General features: G+C 46.1%; 1 protein-coding gene and 1 long non-coding RNA gene across 5 annotated transcripts in view; one reads left to right on the top strand and one right to left on the bottom strand.

Moving 5' to 3' along the window:
* HELZ (helicase with zinc finger) overlaps positions 1-5,114 on the bottom strand; it is a 173,970-nt gene extending 168,856 nt beyond the window's left edge. For 3 of the 4 annotated variants that reach the window (XM_055101691.2, XM_034942757.3, XM_034942756.3), the window contains exons 1-2: positions 4,992-5,072; positions 3,629-3,684 (exon numbers count right to left, since the gene is read on the bottom strand). The gene's annotated coding sequence lies outside the window, so the exon portion shown is untranslated. Of the gene's footprint in view, positions 1-3,628; positions 3,685-4,991 lie in introns of all 4 variants that reach the window. The other variant, XM_055101690.2, reaches the window with a different exon arrangement.
* A 571-nt stretch (positions 5,115-5,685) lies between these two features.
* Positions 5,686-22,764, top strand: part of LOC117976456 (uncharacterized) — a 33,729-nt gene continuing 16,650 nt past the window's right edge. Inside the window, exons 1-2 of the long non-coding RNA XR_008621710.2 lie at positions 5,686-5,810; positions 7,187-20,100. This is a non-coding gene — a long non-coding RNA (uncharacterized LOC117976456). The remainder of the gene's footprint in view (positions 5,811-7,186; positions 20,101-22,764) is intronic.

Here is a 22,764-nt window from a genome sequence, read left to right on the forward strand (position 1 = left end):
GAACTAACTGTTTTCATGTTTCACAATTCAAATTACAGTTATCTTAAGCTGATGGTAGTTTATCATTATTACTTATCACAGAAAATAAGAACAGAATAGTCCCTGCACAACATCCAAACTCTGGTTCAATGACCATGCCTTTTCTGACTTCTCACTCTACTTCCACACTGCCAGAATATCTCAGGAATAGAGAGGTCTTCCAAAAGCTATATGACACCCAGCTGTTTGCCAGATTCAGCTCAAGGGTGCAGGACTAGAGACAGAAGAAGAACAGAGGCTTTTCTTTTTTTTTAACCTTTTTTACTTTACATAAGTACTGCTCAAATTTGTTTACCATAAGCATACAGGAGTTTTGCATAAAAGTAAATAATTTTTTAAAACTGTATTAGTTAAACACGTTGCCTACTGACAGGAAGCTCGCATTATAGGACATTTTCATCACAACAAAGATAATTTCTGCAGAAGGAAGCAAAAAGGCAAATTCAGATGTGACAAGAACACCTAAAATATGGCACAGAAATGACAAAAATCACAAACATTCACACTTCAGAATAGTTCAGTCAACAAAGATGCCATGCATTCTTTGAAGAACCTGACGATGAATCAAGTTCTCTTTTGTTCAAAGACAAGATATATGTATACACTCTGCTTTACCAAACAACTTCCTGCTCTTACTTGGAGAAACTGACCCAGTACAATTCACAAAAGTAAACAAGTTGGTATGACTGTTGGTATTAGTTGAAAAACTTTCCATTTCTTTTAAATAATTAAAAGTTGACCAAAATAGTTATTACATGTATATATAAATAAAATTATTCCTGTTACATCTACAGTGGTCTTTTAAAAAGAGGAATATTAACTTCTAACAGATTCAAGATTACTGAAAACTATTATCCCAGCCCCCCCTCAAAGCAATAAACCATCATGTTATATGCTGCTTCTAGCCAATGCTACAGAAGCAACCCTGACTGCACTCATCAACTGAAATGAATGGTAAGATGGTATGGCATACTCTCCACTTGTATCACTTTTCTTCTAGAAAACATTTCAAAACATTACTTAGAAATCCAATTACATCTGCATGTATATTCACCTAAGTTTATGAAAATTAAACCTAAAAATTTGCTTATAATTTTTTAAGTAGTTCCTCCCCATCTCTTGGATAACTGTTGTTGATAAACCTGGCCCAAAATCTTCTATACATTTGAAACAACAGGCAAAGGTCCTTATTTCTTGTATGGGGCCTGTATTTGGATCTTAGGGTCTCTGACAGACAATTATAGACTAATCTACATTCAATATTAATGCCAAGCCTACTGCTTAAGTAGAGAACACATGCATCTGTAAGATCTGGGCTACTTACTTGTTGGTCCCTCTGCACTATTCTTAGCCTTTCATGAATATGCTGTAGATTTTTTAATTATACGAGGCCCTTTGCAAGTAAAAATGACTTTTCCTGTTGTTTTGGCATCACTCCTCTTCCAGTGAAAACTGGACAGTCTATAAATATATACCAACTTTAAGACAATGCATTTTAATATCTATGGCATTAGAAAATAAAACTTCTTAACAAATGCAATAATCAAGTTTACCAGCTAATAGAAAGGTACTTACTCCCAAAAACTACAGCCTTACCTAAAAATAGTGTCCTAGCTTCCCAGCCAAAAGGACAGACTAAAAAAGCTCTGTCTTTATTCAGCTCAGAGACACAGACTTCTACCTCACCACAACCTTCAATACTATGGCATTTCCCATTTTAGAATACTTTGTGTAACAAGTTGTTCAGTGGCCAACCACTAACTTCGCTTTGAAATGAATACTAACACTTCACAGAGTCTACATGTGTGAGAACTGTGGAAAATGTCTTGACACAATTCAGGTCAAACAACACTAGCCACACAAGATTACCTACTTCTAAGTATTCCATTTTAGACTACAAACAAACATCTCCACAGGCAAAAAGCAGACCACTGGCTCCTTTCCACAAAATTATCTGTAGGCTTCAAGAAAAAAGATAAGGCCAGGCATGGTGGCTCACGCTTGTAATCCCAGCACTTTGGGAGGCCAAGGTGGGCAGATCACCTGAGGTCAGGAGCTCGAGACCAGCCTGACCGACATGGTGAAACCCTCTCTCTACTAAAAATACAAAATTAGCCGGGTGTGGTGGCGTAAGCCTGTAATCCCTACTCGGGAAGCTGAGGCAGGAGAATTGCTTGAACCTGGGAGGTAGAGGTTGCAGTGAGCTGAGATCGTGTCATTGCACTCCAGCCTGGGCAACAACAGTGAAACTCTGTCTCAAAAAAAAAAAAAAAAGAGAAAAAAATCTATCTATCTATATATATAAATACACACATATATATACACATATATACACACATATCTATACACATATATATACATATATACACACATATGTATATATACACACATATATAAAGTTCAAATTGGGAGGTCTAAGGCAGGAATATGCCTCCATCTGCAAAATAAAAATAAATTTAAAAATCCATATTTGCTCTGCCAAAAATAAAAATTATATGAAATAAACATAAGCACTGCTGAGTTTCAAATACAAGAAAATGTGGTATGTGCACTTACAAAAGAATCTTGGTTTATGTCCACCTTCCTTTCCTAAGTTTTTATTTTTTTAAGGCAAAATGTCAATTACATGCCTCAATCTAGAAAAAAAAAAAAAAAGGATAGCTTATTCTTCTTAAACAGATGTTGTGATAGACACGAAAAATTTGTGAGAGGATTTCAAAATCCAGAGGCCCAGATGAGTGGAGAAACAAACAAAAAAAAAACTACAGTAACCAATAGACCACAATTACTTATATTTTTCTAAAAAAAAACTTAGTAAAACATTTTAAGTTGAGAAAACTCCTTGTGAAAAATGTAAAAGCAGCAAACTTCTCTTCCTCTCTATAGCACAGAAAACTATTCACTAACACTGTATCAATAATATCCTTTAAATCCAAAGCATTACAAATTAGATTAAATAAAGCACTTTGAATAAATTCACACACCGTGTGTGATCAGGACATAGTGACAAACTAGTCTATTTCCTAATAAGCTAAACAGATCTCAACACTATCATCTTTATTTCAAAATAATTATTAAAGAGAAAAGTACTACTCCATTTTTCAGAAAATAAAAGCAGGAGTGATTGACCTGCCTAATTCTTTCCAACGGAAAGGGTATACTTTACGAGTCCCACAAACCAGGTACACACAAAATCCATATACATAATCACCGGGACTAAATGTACAGTAGGTGATAGACACCAAAACACAAATAAAATTAAGACATCCAAGTAAAGTTACGCAAGAAAATTTGAATAGGCAAACTATAATTATCCCTGGTGAAGATACTGATCAAGAATAGCTGCAAGTAACATTTGGCTCTTAGTTAAGTACCACTATGTTTGAGTATGTTGGAGCAACTGAAAAGATTGGTACATTCAACATATTTTTCCTTTCTAAATCTAGCCCTGCCCATAGACCCACTGACTGAGTGATACATTTGGAAAACAAAGACGGCCCCATCAAATTACTCAGTTTCAGCCTTACTCTTACCAGTTGATTAAAATAAAGAAGAAAAAAAAGGAAATCATTTTTAACTGCAGTCTCACCTTACACATCTCACCAGCACTGTAGTTCATTAGTGATCCATTACTTCATCCAAATCCTGAGGCAAATAGAAAAGATGTTTCCATACAACACCAGTAACAGACATTATCAGTAGCAAACATTTTATCAGCCTGAAGTGAAAGGGCATCTACATTTAAAATGGAAAAAGTTACAAAAATGGTACAGTGTGCAGCTTTGCAAATGAGTCTGGTTTTTGACCTTAAAACATTTCCTTTCAGTAAGATAAAAGAATAGATTATACAATGCTCTTAAAACTCAAAAACATAATAAAATCATCTTTTTCAACACAGACTGACCCTACTTTCAAAAACATAAAGAAATGAAGGAGAGGAAATTTCATTAATATGAGTTTAAGAGAGAGCAAAATTAAGAACAAACTAGGCAAGACAGACAACTCCTCCCTCCTTCCCCCGCTCCAGGAATCCACTGTCTCTGAAGTTACACTTTTTATTATATTAATGATTTGCCTGAGAAGTGTTAAGTTGTGAGGGAGAAGGAATGACAATTTTTGAACTGCAAACAAAACCTGAGGATCCCGATCCAAGAACAATCAGAGGACCCTGGCTTCCAGCCCTGTCTGAAGATTTCTCAGCAAAGGCGAGGGTGAAGAAGGCTCCAATAATTTAGGGGAGAGGAATCGAAGTTCCCTAGGTAAGACTGCAGTCTGTGAGCCCTTGAAAAGGGTACTGGAGTACTCTCAAGGAATCTCCAGGAAAAGAGAGCCTATCTTTATTTTTGTTGATGTGCTTGTGGGCCAAAGAGCATTTCCGAGGAGGGGGCGGGGAAAGGGGGGAAGAAAGTGAATCTCGGGCCGAGAGCCCTCCGCGGGGGAGGGAGGGGGCGCACCCCTGACCCACTTTTCCCCACGCCCCCGCTCCAGCTCCCGCCACACCCGGTGGAAGTCCGAGGCCTGAGGGGGGCATCAAGCGGGGCGTGGGAGGCCCGCACGCTCCCCACCCCCAGCCGCGACCCGGAGGAGGGGAACGTGCCGGGAGGCTCGAGTCCCCCTCCCAGAGTGCTCTGGGCCGGAGAAACCTCCCACAGGCTCCCGGGCCGGGCGTGCAAGGCCCCCTCTCCTGCCAGGGCCCAGGACGCTGCGGGCCCCAACGGAGGGGAAGGGGACTAAGTAGGGGAAGAAGCTGTAAACAGCCCCAGCGTCCGGGCCTCGCCTCGAAGAGCCGCGCTTCCCAGGCCCAGCCGCGGGCCGCCCCGGCCCCCAGCCTGCCCCGGGGCCGCCGCGCCCGGGGTCCGGGACACCGGAGGGGAGTCGGGTCCCCTCCCCGGAGAGCTCCGGGAGCTCGCGGAGCGGCCCCAGGAGCAGAGAAGGGGGAAGTCAGGACTTACCTGTCATTACTTTCTACGCCATCTTGGATCCACTTGTCAACGTCCCCACAAAGCATTATGGGTAAGAAAGAGCCTTTAAAGTGACTCCCCTCGGCCCCCGACTCCCGCCTCCCGCCGCCGGCGCCGCCCCCTCCGGCCGCGCCTCCCGCCCGGAAAGTTGCCCCGGGTGGACCGCCGACCCCGGCGCCCGCAGCTGGCCCCTTCCCCTCCCCCGGGCTGACGGCATTGAAAATTCACCCGCATTTTTAAAACGTGGCTTTGGGGTTTTCTCCCTTTCTCCTGCCCCGGCCTCCCTGCCCCCACGCCCGGTCCTCTCGCCTCGCCGCGTTCCTGCCCGGGCAGACGCCCCGCGTCTGCATTGAATCAACCCGAGGTTTCCTTGCCGCCCGCGGCGCGGCGCGGAGCTGCTCGCGGATTTATTTGTGCGCGTAGATGTGAGCGTTTCTGCTCCTGCGGCCGCGCTTCCAGGAAGCCCGCGAGCGGCCGGGGTCGCCTTCAGGGCCGCGCAGACCAGCTCCGCACCCGCCGCCCGGAGAGGTGCCTCTGCCCTGGGAAACCGCCCCGGGGCCGTTGGGCTCCGGGAGCTGGGAGGACGCCGTGTCCCCGAGTCCACCAGCGTCGAAGCACGATTTTAAAAAAAAATTGAGCCAAATGCAACTTTTTACCCCTTGTTTACTCTGTGTCCCGCGGTCTCCTCCTCCGGGCGGGTAACGTGATCCGCGACCCTCTAGGTGGGGACCCCTCCCCTAGGAATGTGGCTCCAGGCTCCGCGGAGCCACCCTGGGAGCGTCCGGGCTGCGGACTGTGACTCCGGGGCAGGTAATCCGGGGCGCGGGCTGCGGGCTCCGGGCGGGGCGGGGCGCGGAGGCAGCCAGGGCTCGGGGGAGGGTCCCGGGCGGAGAGCAGGGTGCGCCAGTCCGGGTCCACCTGGCGGGCCGGGGGAGAACCGCGGGCGCCGCTGCAGCTCGGGAGGCTGGAGGTGGGGACGCCCGGCGTCTCCGGGCTGCGACCCGCTGCGCTGGAAAGTGCGGGGCGCCTTGGCGCGGGCTGAGGTCTCTGACCTGGGCGAGTACCCCCAGCCCGCCGGCCACACTGCTGCCGGGCATCCTCTCCCCGCGACACCACGCCCGCTTTCGGCTGCGCGGGGCGAGCAGCGTACTGACCCCGGCGTCCAGCCGCCCAGGTCCCCCCAGCAACGGAGGCCCCTTGGTCAGCCTCCTCCCGCGCTCTCCCCAGAGCCTCTGGTCCCTGCTTTGCTGTCTTTGGAGGCCTGCTCCAGTTGCTTTTTTTTTTTTTCCAAGCAAGTTTTTACAACAAGGAGATACCCAAAAGAAAATCCTCCAAGACAGGAATGCTTGCGAATTGTATTCGGTACAAAATGCTGTTGAACGGCTCTACCTTTAGAAGAACGCAGAAGCACTGGCATTAAAACCCTCTTTCGGTGCACGGGGAGGGCCTGGGGCCTTGGATCTACCCGAGGATTTTACGCTCCTCCAGACCCTATCAACAGCCTCACTAGGAACGTGGACGGTGGCAGACAGGAGCCCTGCCCCTGGGGAGCCAAAAACTCCACCAGGCAATTGTCCCGGTCTGATGAGAAGGTGTAGACACATTAAGGGATTGGCCCCGGGTCACTCGTGAAGGAGGGAACGAGGTAGTGAGTCATTCCCAGCCAAGAACGCAGCGTGCTGGGGAGCAACCTCCCCTGAGTCACCCGCTTCTCACCTCGGAGTAAGTGGAGAAACTGGAGCCTGGAGCCAGGTTCTTAGACGGCCCAGCAAGGTAGCCACCAAGGGCATGGGCTAGGCTGGGGGGAGGCAGCGCCCCTCCTGCTGGAAAAGGGAATGCTTGGCCCGTCTGAAGAAGGCTCCAACGTCTCTTTCCAGGGTACCCCAGGTGCTTCTTTTCCAATTCGTCTTTTGCACTTATTTAGCCACTGGTATGCACTGGCTTAATGGTGGTTTTGTTTGCATGGCACCTTTAGGTATGTGGTCTGAGTTTATGCAAAAGTAATGACAAAAGCCACAGTGACTTTTGCACCCACCTAATATAAGTAAACAGGAAATAAGCTGAGGGCAAGGACTGTGTCTCCCAAACACGTTTCTTTGATAGGCAGCCTTTCTTTGCCTTGTATAGGCATTGACCCAAATAAGTGTTCAGTTTGTGTGACTGCCCAACCCATTCACTGCCTCCAGTGTGTGCATCCAAGCCCAACCTTGTCAAATACACCGCCTGTTGCCTGAGCTGGGACGGCCTGCCGACTCTTCTCCCTGCCCCTCCTGGATACCTACAATGCATCCTCCACCTGACCAACCCTGTGATATTTGATGAATGTAAATCAGATCGAGACTTCTCTGCTGAAACCTTGGAATAAAACCCAGATTCCCAACCCTGGCCTACAAGCTCCTGTGTGAGGTGGTCCCACCTTCCCTCACCAGCAGTGGTCCAGGCTGGCCTTCTCTCTTTCCCTGCAGCGCCCCAAGCTTCCTTCCAGTGAGAACCCTATTCCCCCATATCTTCTGATTATCTTTTCTTTGACAGAGTCTTGTTCTGTCGACCAGGCTAGAGTGCAGTAGCGCGATCTCAATTCACTGCAACCTCCGCCTTCCAGGTTCAAGCTGTTCTCTGCCTCAACCTCCTGAGTAGCTGGGATTACAGGCGTCCGCCACTGCGCCCGGCTCATTTTTGTATTTTTAGTAGAGACAGGGTTTCACCATCTTGGCCGGGGTGATCTTGAACTACTGACCTCGTGATCCATGCGCCTTGGCCTCCCAAAGTGCTGGGATTACAGGCGTGAGCCACCACGCCCGACCCATCATCATCTTTTCATCATATTTAGGTCCCCTCAAAGAGGACTTTTGTGATCCCCCTACCCAGACCAAGTCACTCTGAACACTTGACCTGTGTTAGAAGTTCTCTTGTTTAGGCCGGACGCTGTGGCTCATGCCTGTAATCCCAGCACTTTGGGAGGCCAAGGTGGGTGGATCACAAGGTCAGGAGTTCAAGACCAGCCTGGCCAAGATGGTGAAACCCTGTCACTACTAAAAGTACAAAAATTACAGCGCACCTGTAATCCCAGCTACTCGGGAGGCTGAGGCAGGAGAATTGCTTGAACCTGGGGGGCCAAGGTTGCAGTGAGCCAAGATCGTGCCACTGCCCTCCAGCCTGGGTGACAGAGCGAGAATTCCATCTCAAAAAAAAAGTTCTCTTGTTTGCCTGTTGTTAGTTGTTTCTTATCTGCCCCGCCCCCATTTGATCATATGCTCCCTCTGGGCACAGGCTCTGTCTGGCTTATTTGCCTCAGTGACTAGACCAGGGCCTGGCACATACATAGACGCTCACCAAGTATTAGTCGAGTACATGACCAAACTTCTCTCAGGGATGGGCGTGTTAATGAAAGGGAGTGCTAAAGTGTGAAGTGAGATGCTGAGGGCCCTGCCTCGCATCTCTTCAGACCACTGACCACACACAGCTAGAGGCAGGCAGAAAGGAACAGTGTTGAGGGAAAACAGGTCCCTTGGCCACCATTGATTTGGCTCAATTCTGATTCTGATCTGATGAACACACACAGCCCTAACTAACTGATCCCCCCGACATCACATCCCTCTTCCTTCCCACATTTTTTCTTTCTCCTCTGCTCCCACTGGCCGTGGCTTCTTTTCTTTTCTTTTCTTTTTGAGACAGTGTCTTTCTCTGTCACCCAGGCCGGAGTGCAGTGGCGTGATCTTGGCTCACTGCAACCTCCACCTCCTGGGTTCAAGCGATTCTCCTGCCTCAGCCTCCCCAATGCTGGCACCGCAGGCGCACACCACCACGCCCAGGTAATTTTTGTATTTTTAGTAGAGACAGGGTTTCACCATGTTGACCAGGCTGGTCTCGAACTCCTAGCCTGAAGTGACCCACCCGCCTCGGCCTCTCAAAGTGCTGGGATTACAGGTGTGAGCCACTGTGCCCGGCCGCAGTGCCTTCATTTTCTGCTTGGAGAGTCCCAAGGCTCAGTCCTTGGGTTTCTCTTCTACAACTACACTCCCTGGTCATTTGCCTTAGTACAAAAATTAGCTGGGCGTGGTGGCGGGCGCCTGTAATCCCAGCTACTCCAGAGGCCGGGGCAGGAGAAATGCTAGAACCTGGGAGGCAGAGGTTGCAGTGAGTTGAGATCGTGCCGCTGCACTCTAGCCTGGGTGACAAGAGTGAGACTTCATCTCAAAAAAAAAGAGAAATAATTATAATGGACTGCCCACGGTGGCTCACACCTGTAATCTCAGCACTTTGAGAGGCCAAGGCCAGGAGTTCGATCACTTGAGACCAGGAGTTCGGGACCATCCTGGCCAACATGGCGAACCCTGTCTCTACAAAAAATACAAAATTTAGCTGTGCGTGGTGGTTCATGCCTGTCATCTGATCCCAGCTACTCGGGAGGCTGAGGCAGGAGAATCAAGAATCGCTTGAACCTGAGGGGCGGAGGTTGCAGTGAGCTGAGATAGCGCCACTGCACTCCAGTCTGGGTGACAGAGTGAGACTGTCTCAAAAAAAAAAAAAAAATTATAATGCCTTGAGGAATGTAAAGTACATCTAGAATTGAAATATTTGATAACAGTGAGTATAAATCTGAGAAGGGTGGTGGTTGCAGTTAGTGGAGTTAAAATGGTCCAAAGTAGGCCGGGCGCGGTGGCTCATGCCTGTAATCCCAGCACTTTGGGAGGCTGAGGAGACGGATCACGAGGTCAGGAGATCAAGACCATCCTGGCTAACACAGTGAAACCCCATCTCTACTAAAAATACAAAATATCAGCTGGGTGTGGTGGCGGGCGCCTATACTCCCAGCTACTCGGGAGGCTAAGGCAGGAGAATGGCGTTAACCTGGGAGGCGGAGCTTGCAGTGAGCAGAGATCCCGTCACTGCACTCCAGCCTGGGTGACAGAGCGAGACTCCGTCTCAAAAAAGCAAAAAACAAACAAAAAAAAGGTCCAAAGTATTCACATTATCCAGCAATACGACTAAAGTACCAGTTAAGACTAGACATTGACAAAGGCAAAGAAGCATGTTGTAATATCTAAGTTAATCACTAGACCTGTAAAAGAATGAATAATTTCCAAGCTAACATAGAGGGAAGACAATAATAAATTCAAAAGAAGGCAAATACTGATTAAAAAGACCACAAAAGGCCAGGCAGGGTGGCTCACACCTGTAATCCCAACACTTAGGGAGGCTGAGGTGAGCGGATCACGAGGTCAAGAGATCGAGACCATCCTGGCCAACATGGTGAAACCCCGTCTCTACTAAAAATACAAAAATTAGCCGGGCATGGTGGCGGGTGCTTGTAATCCCAGCTACTTGGGAGGCTGAGGCAGAAGAATCGCTTGAACCCGGGAGGCAGAGGTTGCAATGAGCTGAGATCGCACCACTGCACTCCAGTGTGGCAAGAGTGAGACTCCATTTCAAAAAAAAAAAAAAAAAACACGCAAAGTAGGTGGGATTTAAACAAATTATATCAGTAATTAAATGTATTAATAAACTAATTGCTCTAGTTATAAAACTGCTGTTATCAAGAAATAAACCTAAAAGATATGGATTTTAAAAATTTAAAATAGTATAGGCTGGGCGCGGTGGCTCAATCCTGTAATCGCAGCACTTTGGGAGGCTGAGGCAGGTGGATCACTTGAGGTCAGGAGTTCAAGACCAGCCTCGCCAACATGGTGAAACTCCGTCTCTACTAAAAATACAAAAAATAGCTGGGCGTGGTGGCGCACACCTGTAATCTCAGTACTCAGAAGGCTACCGCAGGGGAATTGCTTGAACCTGGGAGGCGGAGGTTGCAGGGAGCCGAGACTGTGCCATTGCACTCCAGCCTGGGTGACAGAGTGAGACTCCGTCTCAAAAAAAAAAAAAAAAGAAGTAACCATATAGACAAAGACAAGCCATGCAAACAGAGTGGAAAGCAACCTGCGGTGACTCACGCCTGTAATCCCAGCACTTTGGGAGGCTGAGGAGGGCGGATCCCTTGAGGCCAGAAGTTCAAGACCAGCCTGGTCAACATGGCGAAAGCCTGTCTCTACTAAAAATACAAAAATTAGCTGGGTGTGATGGTGCACACCTGTAATCCCAGCTACTCAGCAGACTGAGAATCGCTTGAATCCAGGAGGCGGAGGTTACAGTGAGCCAGGATCACACCACTGCACTCCAGCCTGGGCAACAAAGAGTTACTGTCCCCCAAAAAACACACAAAATGAAAGGCAACCTACAGAATGAGAGAAATGGGAGAAAATATTTATAAATCATATATCTGGTAAGGGGTTAACATCCAGAATAGACAAAGAATGCCTACAAGTCAACAACAATGACCAAAAAAAAAAAAACCAATCTGATTTTAAAATGGGCAAAGAATACCACCTCACACCCATTAAGATGGTCACTATCAGGGAAAAAAAAGAAAAAACAGAAAATAACAAGTGTTGTCAAAGATGCACCCTTGCGCATTGCTAATGGGAATGTAAAATGGTACAGCTGCTAAAGAAAACAGTATAGCAGACCCTCAAAAATTAAACGTAGAGGCCAGGTGCGGTGGCTCACGCCTGTAATCCCAGTGCTTTGGGAGGCTGAGGTGGGCGGATCACTTGAGGTCAGGAGTTCAAGGCCAGCCAGGCCAACATGGCAAAACCTCATTTCTACTAAAAATAACAAAAATTAGCCTGGTGTGGTGGCACATGCCTGTAATCTCAGCTATTCAGGAAACTGAGGCACAAGAATCACTTGAACCTGGGAGGTGGAGGTTGCAGTGAGCTGAGACCATGCCATTGCACTCTAGCCTGGGCGGCAAAGCAAGACTCCATCTCAAAAAAATAATAATAATAATAATTAAACATAGAATCACCATGTAATCCAGCAGTTTTAATTCTGGGTATATGCCCAAAGGAATTGAAAGCAGGATCTCAAACAAATATTTGTACAGCCACATTCATAATATTATTCATAACAGCCAAAAGATGAAAACAACACAAGTGCCCACTGATGGATGAATACAATGTGGTACATACACACAGTGAAACACTAATTTTTGTTTTGAGACAGGGTCTCACTGTGTCGCCCAGGCTGGAGTACAATGGCACGAACAAGGCTCACTGCAGCCTCAACCTCCTGTGCTCAAGCAATCCTACCACCTCAGCGTCCTGAGTAGGTGGCACACCTATAGGCACGTGCCACCATACCCAGCTAATTTTTTAATTTTTTTGTAGAGTTGGGGTCTCCCTATGTTGCCTAGGTTGGTCTCCTTCCACCTCTGCCTCCCAAAGTGCTAGATTACAGGTGTGAGCCACCATATCTGGCCTTAAGTCTTAAAAAGGAAGAAAATTCTGACGCATGCTACCACAAGGATGAACCTTGAGGACATTAGGTTAGTAAAATAAAGCAGATAAGCAGATACAAAAGTACACATACTGTATGACTCCACTTATATGAGGTTCCTACAGGAGTCAAATTTATACAGAGAGTAGAAGGGTGGTTGCCAGGGGCTGGGGTAGGAGAGAATGGGAAGTTGTTATTTAATGGACATAGTTTTAATTTTGCAAGATGAAAAGAGTTCTAGAGATCAGCTGGCAAAATAGGTCAAATGTACTTTACTGACCTGTATACTTAAAAACTCTTAGATGGGAAATTTTCTATTACACATATTTTACCGCAATTTACAAAATTAAAACATTTGAGGCTGGGTGCGGTGCCTCACGCCTGTAATCCCAGAACTTTGGGAGGCCAAGGTGGGTGGATCACCTGACATCAGGAGTTGAAGACCAGCCTGGCCAACATGGTGAAACCCCGTCTCTACTAAAAATACAAAAAAAAATTAGCCGTCGTGGTGGCGCGTGCCTGTAATCCCAGCTACTTGGGAGGCTGAGGCAGGAGAATCACTTCAACCTGGGAGGCAGAGGTTGCAGTGAGCCGAGATCATGCCGCTGTACTCCAGCCCGGGAGACATAGTGAGACTCAGTCTCAAAAAAAAAAAAAAAAAAAAAAAATGTAAACACCAACCATGCAAAGACTGATCAAAATAAAGTAGGCTTTAGGGCAAACAGCATTACTAGAAATAAGGAAAGACACTGCGTAACGTTAATATTCTCAATTCACCAAGAAGATATAACAATTCTAAGTTTGTGTGTTGCTGATAAACATAGGCTCAAAATATATAAAGCAAAAAATAGTCCGAATTCCAAGGAGACAAATCTATGATTATAGCAGAAGTTATGTCTGTCAGTAACTGTTAAAAGAAGCATATGCAAAATTAGTAAGCAATAGATCTGAACCACTGGATAAGCAAACTTTAACCAAATGGACATATATAGAATAGTGCACCCACAACTGCAGATCCCAGATTCTTTTCAAGTATACATGGAATGTTTATGAAATGCTCGGCAATATAGCAAGTTCCAACAAATTTCAAATGATGTAAATCATACAGAGTACATTCTCAGACAATGACGCAATTAAGCTGGAAAATAAGAATTTTAAAAATTAGGAAATATCTACATGTTCAGAAACTATACATATACTTGTAAATAACTCACAGATTTTTTTAAAAAATCACAATGGGAATTAGAAAATATTTTAAACTGATAGTTCATAAAAATATTACATCCTCAAAAATGAGATGCAGCTAAAGCCATACTTCAATGGAAGGTTTTTAATTAAAGTATTTTTAATGCCTGTATTAGAAAATAAGAGAGACTGAAATAAGAATAAACAAAGTGCTCTTGTTGAGAAATTAGAAAAAACATCTAATTAAGCACAAAGAAATGAAAACATAGGCTAAAGTTAATTCTTTGAGAAGCCCAATAAAATTAAGCCCCTGGTAAGTCTATTTTTTTTTTCCTTTATGGAGATGGAATCTCTCTGTGTCGCCCAGGCTGGGGTGCAGTGGCACAATCTTGGCTCCCTGCAACCTCTGCCTTCCAGGTTCAGGCGATTCTCCTGACTCCGCCTCCCGAGTAGCTGGGACTACAGGCACATGCCACCACATCTGGCTAATTTTTTGTATTTTTAGTAGAGATGGGGTTTCTTTTTTTTTTTTTTCTTTTTTTTTGAGAAGGAGTCTCGCTGTGTCCCCCAGGTTGGAGTGCAGTGGCGCGATCTCAGCTCACTGCAAGCTCCACCTCCCGGGTTCACGCCATTCTCCTGCCTCAGCCTCCCAAGTAGCTGGGACTACAGGTGCCCGCCAACACGCCCGGCCAATTTTTTGTATTTTTAGTAGAAATGGGGTTTCACCGTGTTAGCCAGGATGGTCTCGATCTCCTGACCTCGTGATCCGCCCAACTCGGCCTCCCAAAGTGCTGGGATTACAGGCGTGAGCCACCGCGCCCGGCTAGCGTGAGCCACCGCGCCCGGCTAGACGGGGTTTCACCATGTTAGCCAGGATGGTCTTGATCTCCTGACCTCGTGTTGAGCCCGCTTCGGCCTCTCAAAGTGCTGGTACTGTCGTGAGCCACCGTACCCGGCTTTTTTTTTTTTTTTTTTTTTTTTTTTTTTTTTTGACACAGTTTCACTGTGTTGCCCAGGCTGGAATGCAGTGGTGCGATCTTGGCTCACTGCAGCCTCCGCCTCCCAGGTTCAAGTGATTCTCATGCCTCAGCTTCCCAAGTAGCTGGGATTACAGGCGTGTGCCACTATGCCCAGCTAATTTTTGGTGAAATCCTGTCTCTGCTAAACATACAAAAAATTAGCTGGGCGTGGTGGTGCATGCCAGTGGTCCCAGCTACGGCGGAGGCTGAGGCACGAGAATTGCTTGAATCCGGGAGGCAGAGGTTGCGTTAAGCAGAGATCACTCCCCTGCACTCCAGCCAGGGGCAAAAGAGTGAGACTTTGTCTCCAAAAAAAAGAAGAAAGACACCTAACCTCTACAAAGAAAAATTAATTCCAGGTGGGTTGTAGATTTAAATATGTAAGAAAAAAAAAAAAGCTCCTCAAACAGTACAAATCAAGAGAAAATGAAAGTATTCTATGATCTGTGCTTTAATACAGGCAACTGAGGAATTTTTTAATTTTTTTTTTAAAGACAGAGTCTTGCTCTGTTGCCAGGCTGGAGTGCAGTGGCGCAATCTCGGCTCACTGCGACCTCCACCACCCGGGTTCAAGCGATTCTCCTGCCTCAGCCTCCTGAGTAGCTGGGACTACAAACACACGCCACCACGCCCAGCTAATTTTTGTGTTTTTAGTAGAGATGGGGTTTCACCATGTTGGCCAGGATGGTCTCGATCTCTTGACCTCGTGATCCGCCCCCCCATCCCGCTGCCATGGCCTCCCAAAGTGCTGGGATTACAGGCGTGCACCACTGCGCCTGGCTTTTGTTTCATTTTAATTCATTTCTGTTTAAGTAGTCACAGATGGCTACCATATTGGGTACCACAGAACTAGGAGATAATATTAAAATATCTTTATGACCTGAAGGTAGGAAAGAATTATTAAACAGGACACAAAAATCAATAACCAAAAAGAAAAAAATTAAGAAGTTTGACTGCATTAAAATTAAGAAATTGTGTACACTACAAAACATTAAAAGAGTGCAATGTCATGTCACAAGTGGAAAAGGATATTTACAGCACAAATAACAAAGGACTGAGATCTAGAATATATAAAGGATTCTTACATATCAATAAGGAAAAAAAAGAACCCAAAAGAAAACCAGATAAAAGCCATTAACAGGCAATGCACCAGAAAAGATATCCAAATGACCGATAAAGGTGTTTGAAACTGCTCAACCTCACTCATAAGCAAATAAATACAAATTAAAATCGTGATGAGATAGCAGCACACACCCAGCAGAAGGGTTTAAATTAAAAAGGCTGACAATACAGAGAGATGGTTAGGATGTAGGGCAATGGAATCTCAAATACAGCTGGGTCAAGTTTGGATTGGTATAACCACTTTGGAAAACTGTTTGGCAGTATCTGCTGACGTTGAACATTCTCTGTAACCCAGCAATTTCACTCCAGGAAATATATGAACTTGTACCTCAAAAGACATGAGTATTTGTATTAGAATATTCTGTAAGGATTTGTAGCAGTATGAATCATAATAGCCAAAAGTTGGGGGCAGACCCAGATGTACCTCAGCAGTGGAATGAGCAAACTTCCACATTCATATCGTGAATTACCCCACAGCAGGCAAGGAATAGTGGCTCAGGCCTGTAATCCCAGCACTTTGGGAGGCCTAGACGGGCCAATCACTTGAAGCCAGGGGTTCAAGCCCAGCGTGGCCAACATGGCAAAACCCCATCTCTACACAAAAATTAGCCAGGCATGGTGGTGCACACCATGCTAATCCCAGCTACTCAGGAAGCTGACACAGCAGAATCGCTTGAACCTAGGAGGTGGAGGCTGCAATGATCTGAGATCACACCACTGCACTCCAGCCTGGACAACAGAGCAAGACCCTGTCTCAAAAAACAAAAGGCAAACAAAATTAAACTACAGCATTGACAGACACATGCTTAGCATGGAGACAATTGCCATAAAATTTAGGACTGTGGTTGCCTCTAAAAGGAGGTGGGAAGCATGAGTGAGGGTTCAAGTTGCTCATGATGGTACATGTCTTGACCTGATGTTTTGTGACATGGCTCTTTGCTGTGTGATAAAACAATGAGCTATCTCTGTTTCATACACTTTTCTGTAGTGTGTTATATTTCACAATAAGAAAAGGCTAAAAGAAAACAGACTGGCACGGTGGCTCACACCTGTAATCCCAGCACTTTGGGAGGCCGAGGCAGATGGATCATGAGGTCAGGAGTTGAAGACCAGCCTGGCCAAGGTGATGAAACCCTGTCTCTACTAAAAATGCAAAAATTAGCCGGGCGTGTTGGCGGGCGCCTGTAATCCCAGCTACCCGAGAGGCTGAGGCAGAGAATTGCTTGAACCCCGGAGGCGGAGGTTGCAGTGAGCCAAGATCTCACCACTGCACTCCAGCCTGGGTGACAGCGAGACTCCATCTCAATAAATAAATAAATATTCAGCTGGGCGCGGTGGTTCACACCCATAACCCCAGCACTTTGGGAGGCCAACACAGGGTTGGCCAAGGTTAGGAGATCAAGAACATCCTGACTAACACCGCTGAAACCCATCTCTACTAAAAATACAAAAAACTAGCCGGGCATGGTGGCACGTGCCTGTAGTCCCAGCTACTCGGGAGGCGAGTCAGGAGAATAGCTTCAACCCAGGAGGCAGAGGTTGCAGTGAGCTGAGATCAAACAACTGCACTTCAGCCTAGGTGACAGAGCAAGACTCTGTCTCAAAAAAAAAATAAAAATAAAAATTTAAAACTCAGTGGATATGTTTGACAAAAAAGCAGCTCTGTATTTTTCTCCTTCCTAATGAAAGCAGGAACCTTTCTAAAAGGAAGTAGTAGAAGTTTGCAGCATTTCTGGCCTCCCAAACATATCCAGTGGCTGTTTCTGGCTTCTCAGTTCACTTTTGAATCCCCTACTTTTCCTTCTCTCTCCTAGTCAGATGTGTTCTGTGTGTGTGTGTGCATGAGTGTGTGAATGCATGAGTGTGTGAATGCATGTATGTGTGAACGTGTATTTGTGTGTGGATGAGTGTGTGAATGTTTACGTCTGTGTGTTTGCGTGTGTTTGTGAACATGTATGTTTGTGCTAACGTGCTTGTGTTTGTGTGTGAACATGAGAGTATGTGAGACTGTGTGTGTGTGAATGAGTGTGTATGTGTGTGTGCGCACAGGCGCCTGTGTGGCTCAGCCTTGGCCCTTGGCTCTCTGGCTTCTGCAGGCTCTCCCACGGAGCACCCTCTGCTGACTCTGCAGCCCCGCAGGCCTTCCTCGAACAGTCCATGACAGGAAGCCAGGCTTCCTGGGGTCCTGAGTCAGCAGAGCAGGAAGGAAACAAAGGCCTCAGAACCGCAGAAGAGAAAGAAGGCAGCCTGAAGACAGAAGGCGACCCTCTGAAGACGGGTCTAGAGACTTAACGTATGATGTTCCTGGAGTCCTGTTGCCTGTAAGGGAAGCACAAACCCTGAGTTGCACTGTGTCCTCTGACCTGTCTGATCCCAGGCAAGCTCCTCGGCCTCTCTCTGCTACAGTTTCTTTGCCTGTGAAACAGGGATAATAAAATAGCCTTTCCATGGGCTGAGCATGGTGGCTCACGCCTGTAATCCCAGCACTTTGGGAGGCCAAGGCGGGTGGATCACGAGGTCAGGAGTTCAAGACCATCCTGGCCAACATAGTGAAACCCCGTCTCTATTAAAAATACAAAAACTAGCTGTGCATGGTGGTGCGTGCCTGTAGTGCCAGCTACTCAAGAGGCTGAGGCAGGAGAATTGCTTGAACCCGGGAGGTAGAGGTTGCAGTGAGCCGACATCGCGCCACTGCACTCCGGCCTGAGCAACAGAGTGAGGCTTCGTCTCAAAAAAACAAAAACAAAAACAAAAAAAACAATAGCCTTTCCAGGGACTGTGGGATTACAGGCTTCTCAAACCTCGGCTTGGACAGAGTAAGTCTACAGAAGATTAGCTCTTATTACTTCAACGGTTTTAAAACAGGGAATGTTAAATACCCACTTATTTTCTTCCTGCCTTTTAGCTCCCACGTTTCAATTGAAACTAATATCGAACAAGCAAACAAAATAAATCAGAAACCCCCTGGTAGCCAGGGTTTGGCATTTGTGATTAATCTACAGGAGATCAGTACTAAAATAGGATATTATGTCTGAGGACATTTTCATCCTAGGTCCTACTGCAACTCGAATGGCACTTAGGCTCCACAAGACCAACTTCCTATTTCTACATCAGTGAAGGTTCGGAGTGGAGCTTTTCATTCAGCAAAGACAGCAGGAAGCACAGGGTTCGGTGATGAATTCTCACGTGGTGAGCGTGGTCTCCAGAGGTGTTAAGATGTTGTGGGAAAGCAGAAAGCACCAGGTTTAGAGGTGACTTAGACCTTGGTCCACGAGACCTTTGGCTAACTACTGAATCTGGCCCTTCTTATCCATCAAAGGGAAACACTGGACTACATGGTCTAAATTTCCTTCACCTCAATAAGTAAGGATTTCACTCTTCTAACGAAAGAAAGAGGGTCAGGTGCAGTGGCTCACACCTGTAATCCTAGCACTTTGGGAGGACGAGGCAGGCGATCACCTGAGGTCAGGAGTTCAAGACCAGCCTGGCCAACATGGTGAAACCCCATCTCTACTAAAAATACACAAATTAGCTGAGCGTGGTGGCGGGTGCCTGTAGTCACAGCTACTCGGGAGGCTGAAGCAGGAGAATGGCTTGAACCCAGGAGGCGAAGGTTGCAGTGAGCCAAGATCACGCCACTGCACTCCAGCCTGGGTAACAGAGCAAGACTCCCTCTCAAAAAAAGAGAGAGGGAAGGAGGGGTAGAGGGAAGGAGGGGTAGAGGGAGGGAGGGAGGAAAAGAGAAAAAGAAGGAAAGAAAGAGAGGCCAGGCATGGTGGCGCACACCTGTAATCCCAGCACTTCGGGAGGCCGAGGCAGGTGGATCACAAGGTCAGGAGTTCGGGACCAGCATGGCCACTATGGTGAAACCCCATCTCTACTAAAAATACAAAAAAACAAATTAGCCGGGCGTGATGGCGCATGCCTGTAATCCCAACTACTCGGGAGGCTGAAGCAGGAGAATTGCTTGAACCCAGGAGGCGGAGGTTGCAGTGAGCCGAGATTGCACCACTGCACTCCATCCTGAGGGAGAGAGCGACACTCTGTCTCAAAAAAAAAAAAAAAAAAAGAAAAGAAAAAAGGAGGAGGGAGAGAAGAAAGGAGAGCGAGCGATGAAGATTTTGGCTAAGAACCAGCTATGAAGAAAAAAAAAGTATCCCCTAATGTCTTTCTTCTTACAAAACAAAGTGTGTTTTAATTATAAGTCAAATTTCACTTTAAAGGAAGAAAATAACCCTTAGGCATTTTCTGTTCTAGTTAATTTAACTTTAATTTTTGTCTCCAGCAGGTACCTCTTCAGTAGAAAAATTCAATAAGGTTTCTGACACTTTCTACCTATGGGCCAGTTACATACAGAAGAGAAAACTGAAACTGAAAACTGGTTTGTTATTTTTACAGAAAGTCACTGCAAAGAAGGAGAATTCCAAGTGCAAATGACTTGAGTACGTAATTCTTTTGTGCCATTTCTGTTACTATAGGGTTAATCCAGTATGAAGAAAGTGACAAAGGGCAGCATTTATTTTTATGGATTCCACATTATAACCAAGTACTTGGCAACCTGCCCTCTCATATGTTGCGAAACAAAAATGTTGCTTTCAGTGTGTTTTTAATAGGCCAAGCAGTTTGTTTGATCACAATGGTCGGGTATACACTCAGAGACGCCAGAACATTCTCATTGCGTTTTCACTGCTTTGGTTAACATCTTGGTCTCCTGTCCGCACTCTAAAGAACCATTTGAGGACTCAGGGGAGTCATGTCCTGGGAGTGACTATGGGTCCTAGGCCGCAGCCCCCACTGTCTCAGCCTAAACCACTCAAAGGCACTCAGATCCAGATTTGCAAAATATTTTGCAAAACTTGCAAAAACCCCGCCAGTTTTAGATTTTGAAATTGTTGGCACAGGCAAGTGTCTACAATCGTGAAATTCTCATGAGTGAGGTGGAACAGATTTCTGTAAACAAAGCAAACTCCAGTCTCTCCAGCCTGCTGTAGAAATATTTATACCCGGCCGGGTGCAGTGGCTCACACCTGTGATCTCAGCACTTTGGGAGGCCAAGGCGGGTGGATCACCTGAGGTCAGGCATTCGAGACCAGCCTGGCCAACATGGTGAAACCCCACCTGTACTAAAAATACAAAAATTGGCCAGGCGTGGTGGCTCACGCCTGTAATCCCAGCACTTTGGGAGGCCAAGGCAGGTGGATCACCTGAGGTCAGGAGTTTGAGACCAGCCTGGCCAACATGGCAAAAACCCACCTCTACTAAAAATACAAAATTAGCTGAGCATGGTGACAGATGCCTGTAATCCCAGCTACTCGGGAGGCTGAGGCAGGAGAATTGCTTGAACCCGATAGACGGAGGTTTCAGTGAGCCGAGATCACACCACTGCACTCCAGCCTGGGCGACAGTGAGACACCCAGAAAAAAAAAAAAAAAAAAAAAAAAGTCAGGTGCGGTGGCTCATGCCTATAATCCCAGCACTTTGGGAGGCCAAGGTAGGTGGATAACCTGAGGTCGGGAGTTCAAGACCAGCCTGACCAACATGGAGAAACTCCATCTCTACTAAAACTACAAAATTAGCCAGGCATGGTGGCACATGCCTGTAATCCCAGCTACTCGGGAGGCTGAGGCAGGAAAATTGGTTGAACCTGGGAGGTGGAGGTTGCAGTGAGCTGAGATCGCACCATTGCACTCCAGCCTGGGCAAACAAGAGCGAAACTCTGTCTCAAAAAAAGAAAAGTACAAAAAGTAGTTGGGTGTGGTGGTGTGCACCTGTAATCCCAGCTATTTGGGAGACTGAGGCATGAGAATAGCTTGAACCCAGGAAGCAGAGGTTGCAGTGAGCCAAGATTGCACCAGTGCACTCCAGCCTGGGCGACAGAGCAAGGATCTGTCTCAAAAAAAAAAAAAAAAAAAAACAGAAAAGAAAAAGAAATATTTATACCCAAAGAAAAGGGTCCCTTCCAGCTCAAGGATGCGTTAATGTAAATTTTTTTTTTTTAACTATAAATGAAGTGCTTTGAGCAAACCTCGGAACCTTCAGGTGCACGTTTTACCCTAACTCATCTCTTTGCCCCATAGGCTTGACGGAAAGGTAAAAATATCCCTATGATTCTCTTCACAAGAAGGTAGCCAAGTATTTATTGGATGCAAGACAGTTTGTTTAAGGAGCCTAAAAAAGCAAAGATGCAGCGGTGAAAAAGAACAAGATCATGACTTTTGCAGGAACACAGATGGAGCTGGAGGCCATTATCCTTAGCAAACTAACACAGGAACAGAAAACCAAGTACCGCATGTTCTCACTTAAAAGTGGGAGCTACACGATGAGAACACACAGACACATAGAAAGGAACAGCACACACTGGGGACTTTCGGAGGGTGGAGGGTGAGAGGAAGGAGAGGATTGGGAAAAATAACTAATGGCTACTAGGCTTAAAACTTGGGTGACAAAATAATATGTACAACAAAACCCCATGACACAAGTTTACCTAGTAACAAACCTGCACTTGTACCTCAGAACTTAAAAGTTAAAAAAAAATTCTATTGACTCAAAAGCCTGGTAAGCACCTTTCACTGTTTTCACCAAACCTCATCAGACCCACAACAATAGACCTTCCATTGTCTTGACCGAAGGTAAGGATCCGCCTCAAAGAAAGGAGCCAGCTGTTTATTGCACGTAAGGCAGTTTTTTAAAGAACTCCTTTAAAAAACAATCTGTTGACTCAAAAGCCTCGTGACCAGCTTTCACAGTATTCACCAGACCTCGTCAGAGCCACAGTAAACCTTCCCATAATAGCTTCGGTGTCCCAGAAGACAGCAGCAAAGCTATGGGTTGATTTATCAGTCATTATTAACATTCGTATCTGCACACAGTTGGATTTCTTTTAAATGGGGCCTAATTTTTTTTTCTGGCCCTTGTACCATGTTTGCCCACCTGATGTCGTTATCTGAAGGCTTTATGTGAAGTCAGGAGAGTTTCCAACACTAAGATGATAGGAAGTGGATGATGGTTCTTTACACCAAATAAAGCTACCCTCACTGGAATTCTTACAAAGTGAGAGGCCACAGTTCCAGGGACCAAAGAGCCAGCATCAAGCAGGGCAGAGCAGG

The sequence above is a fragment of the Pan paniscus genome, chromosome 19 (assembly GCF_029289425.2).
Source record: "Pan paniscus chromosome 19, NHGRI_mPanPan1-v2.0_pri, whole genome shotgun sequence".
Classification (NCBI taxonomy): domain Eukaryota; kingdom Metazoa; phylum Chordata; class Mammalia; order Primates; family Hominidae; genus Pan; species Pan paniscus.